Source organism: Triticum dicoccoides, chromosome 5B, assembly GCF_002162155.2.
Source record: "Triticum dicoccoides isolate Atlit2015 ecotype Zavitan chromosome 5B, WEW_v2.0, whole genome shotgun sequence".
In the NCBI taxonomy this organism is placed as follows: domain Eukaryota; kingdom Viridiplantae; phylum Streptophyta; class Magnoliopsida; order Poales; family Poaceae; genus Triticum; species Triticum dicoccoides.
Genome location: NC_041389.1, coordinates 63960166 through 63964136, shown reverse-complemented (window position 1 = coordinate 63964136; position 3971 = coordinate 63960166).

Genomic DNA, 3971 nt, shown 5'->3' with positions numbered 1-3971 from the left:
AAATCGGGCCTTGAGGTTAGAGCTCTTCAATACCCGTGCTGACCACTGGGCCACATTGACTCGGTTCGCACCGGCGGTGCAAGCTGGATATTCGGATATGCGCGATCTCTATCCTGTGAGATCTGCTCTGCCAGACGTGATGGGTTGGCGTGATGTAGGAGGCATCACCCCACCTCGCGGTCCCCGCAGGCCACCGTCTGTTGGTCCAAGACCTCATCCTAGTCCCTATGGTCCACAAGCTCCGTGAGATCGTCTGTTTCCGGATGATCATGTTGAGCTTCCAGGCTATGGAGGTGACTTCTATGAGGACTACTACGGATCGGTCTGAGTTAGTGGTAGTATCACTAGTTCGCACTATCTGTGTCGTCTATCGTCCCGCGTGACTCGTGGGATATGACCTAGTTTGTACTCTTTCCGGAGGTGTAGAAAAATAATGTATAGGAGCTTGGGATGCCTCCGATGAGATGTAATCCTCTTTTCACCGTAATAGTACTTTGTTTGGTCTTGTACTAAACCCTGTATGGTGTGTATGACGATGGAATAAAGAAGCAATTTCTGTATCTGCCATGTCATACGGATGATCATCTTGCATTTTGAGTTATTCCTTACATTTTGTATCCTATGTCGGAATTTTATCATCCTGACTAAATCATTGTCTTGTTTACCTAGGATGGTCAACACACGCACTAACCCTGCTCCTCAAGAGCAGGCCGAAGGCAGTGAAGTCAGGGATGCAAATCTGCCTCATCCTCCTTCCCTAGCCGAGGTTATGATGGAAGCTGAGAGAAACAAGCGGGAGACCAACCGTTTGTTGGAGCGTATTGAACAGAACACAACACACCATCAGAGGACTAACATGGTGTCACTCAGTGATTTTATCAAATTACATCCACCCACGTTCCACCACTCCGTCGAGCCTCTCGACGCTGATGACTGGCTTTGCAGTATCTCTCACAAGCTGCGTTCCGCGCTAGTAGCTGAGGCTGACAAGGTCACCTTTGCTGCATATCATCTTGAAGGCCCCGCCAGTCTATGGTGGGAGAATTATGGAGCTATGTGCCCAGCGGGCCATGTCACTACTTGGGCTGAATTCAGTGAGGCTTTCCGTGAACATCACATTCCGGAGGGTCTCATGGACCGTAAACGTGAGGAATTTTGCAATTTCACCCAAGGCCGACTCTCTGTGGATGTTTACAGCAGGGAGTTTGGTAACCTCGCACGATATGCAACTGAGGAAGTTTCTACTGATGCCAAGAAGCAAGCAAGGTTCCGTAAGGGACTTAGTCCTGAGCTTCGCCGCGACCTCCGCCTGCATGAGTGCACATCTTTTCAGAAACTTTTTAACAAAGCCATCAGTGCTGAAACTGGTCAGACTGATTATGACGCAACACGCAAGCATGGCCGTGACATGGGTTCCTCATCCGGTGCTGGTCCTCAGAAGCGCCGCGTGTGGGTGCCCAACACCGCCCTGCCACCCAGGTTCACACCGAGGCCATTTTTCCAGGCGCCTCGCCCTGTTCAACAGTCTGCTCCAGCCAAGCCCTATGGGGGTCCAACTAACAATGCTCCTCCACGTACCAGTTCCGTGACTTGTTTCAAGTGTGGGGAATCTGGCCACTATATGCGTGAGTGTCCCCAGACCAACCCCAACCAATCTGCTAAAGCTGTTGGCCGTGGCAAGCCGACAGGAAAAGTGTTCCACGCCAAGCCGGCCACCGCTACACGTGGCCATGTCAACTGTATCTCAGCCGAGGAAGCTCAAGAGGATCCCAACGTCGTTCTTGGTACGCTTCTTGTTAATTGCCACCCGGCATCTGTTCTTTTTGATACAGGAGCCTCTCATTCTTTTATATCCGAAAATTATGCTCGTTTGCATAACATCGCATTCTGTGACATGCCAATCTCTATGGTAATTCAAACTCCGGGATCCAAATGGCAAACTTCTAGAGTAAGCCATGGAAATGAAATCCAAGTCGACAGACTAGTTTTTCTCGCATCTTTGATAGCCCTTAAATCTTCAAATATTAATATCATTTTGGGTATGGACTGGATGTCAGCTCATCAAGCCAAAATTGATTGCTTCTCTAGGACTGTTCAACTCACCCATCCTTCGGGGAAGATAGTCAATGTCTTGACCTGAATAGCCAAGCGGCAGTTATATTCTCTTAACGCCAGCCCTTTGCCAGACCTTGAGGACGTTCCGGTAGTCCGTGACTTCCCGGATGTCTTCCCAGAGGAATTGCCAGGTGTTCCACCTGACAGGGATGTTGAGTTCGTAATAGACCTCATTCCAGGAACCGTTCCGATTGCTAGAAGACCCTATAAGATGGCACCACTAGAACTAGCCGAGCTTAAGAAACAACTCGATGAGTCCTTGAAAAAGGGTTTCATCCGACCTAGTTCATCTCCGTGGGCTTGCCCCGTCCTCTTCGTCAAGAAGAAGGATGGTACAGACCGGATGGTTGTAGATTATCGACCTGTCAATTTGGTCACAACCAAGAACAAATATCCGCTTCCCAGGATCAACGACCTGTATGATCAGCTCGCTGGATCCTCAGTCTTCTCCAAGATGGATTTGAGGTTGGGCTACCATCAAATCAAAATCAGAAACGGGGACATCCCTAAAACGGCCTTTGTTACTCGTTATGGGCAATACGAGTACACCGTCATGTCCTTCGGATTAACCAACGCTCCAGCCACCTTTTCTCGGTTAATGAACTCAATCTTCATGGAGTATCTGGATAAATTCGTCATAGTTTATCTCGATGATATACTCATCTACTCTAAGAACGAGGAAGAACATGCCGAACATCTAAGGCTAGTGTTGAAGAAACTTCGAGAGCATCGCCTTTATGCCAAGTTTTCCAAATGTGAATTTTGGTTGTCAGAAGTGACCTATCTGGGTCATGTAATATCTGGTAAAGGTATTGCTGTTAACCCTGAGCGAGTTCAAGCTGTCCTTAATTGGACTCCACCTGAATCGGTCAAGCAAGTTCGGAGTTTTCTGGGCTTAGCGAGCTATTGTCGTCGCTTTGTCGAGAACTTCTCCAAAGTTGCCAAACCTCTAACCGAACTCCTCAAGAAAGATAAGAAGTTCGAATGGACTCCACAATGTGAGCACAGCTTCAGGAACTGAAAAGACGCCTGACTTATGCTCCCGTACTGGTACCGCCAGACTTCTCCAAGGACTTTGTTATCTACTGCAACGCCTCGCGACAAGGACTAGGTTGCATTCTCATGCAAGATCGACACGTAATTGCCTACGCTTCACGGCAATTGCACCCACATGAGGAGAATTATCCTACTCATGATCTAGAGCTTGCAGCCGTAGTCTATGCACTCAAGACCTGGCGACATTACCTCCTCGGTAACCGTTGCGAAATATTCACTGATCACCAAAGTCTGAAGTACATTTTCACCCAACCGGATTTGAATCTCAGGCAAAGACGTTGGGTTGAGTTGATCACAGACTTCGACTTAGGAATAACCTACACCCCAGGGAAAGCCAACGTCATGGCTGATGCGCTAAGTCGTAAATCTTATTGTAACAACCTGATGTTACAACAAAGTCAACCGCTTCTCCATGAGGAATTTCGGAAGCTTAACCTTCACATTGTACCTCAAGGTTTTCTTTCCACCTTGGTGGCAAAACCTACCCTTACGGATCAGATCATCAAAGCACAGAAGGTAGATCCGGGAATCTCCCGCATCAAGAGAAACATCAAGAAAGGAATTGCGAATTGTTTCTCCATTAATGATCAAGGGGTCGTATACTTCGGGAATCGACTAGTGGTTCCCAAAGTGCGAAACCTGAGGCGATTGATCCTTAAGGAAGCTCATGAATCTCCTCTCACCATTCATCCCGGTAGTACTAAGATGTATCAGGACCTACGCCAGAGGTTCTGGTGGACTAGGATGAAGAGAGAAATTGCTCAGTATATTGCTAATTGCGACGTTTGTCGTCGTGTAAA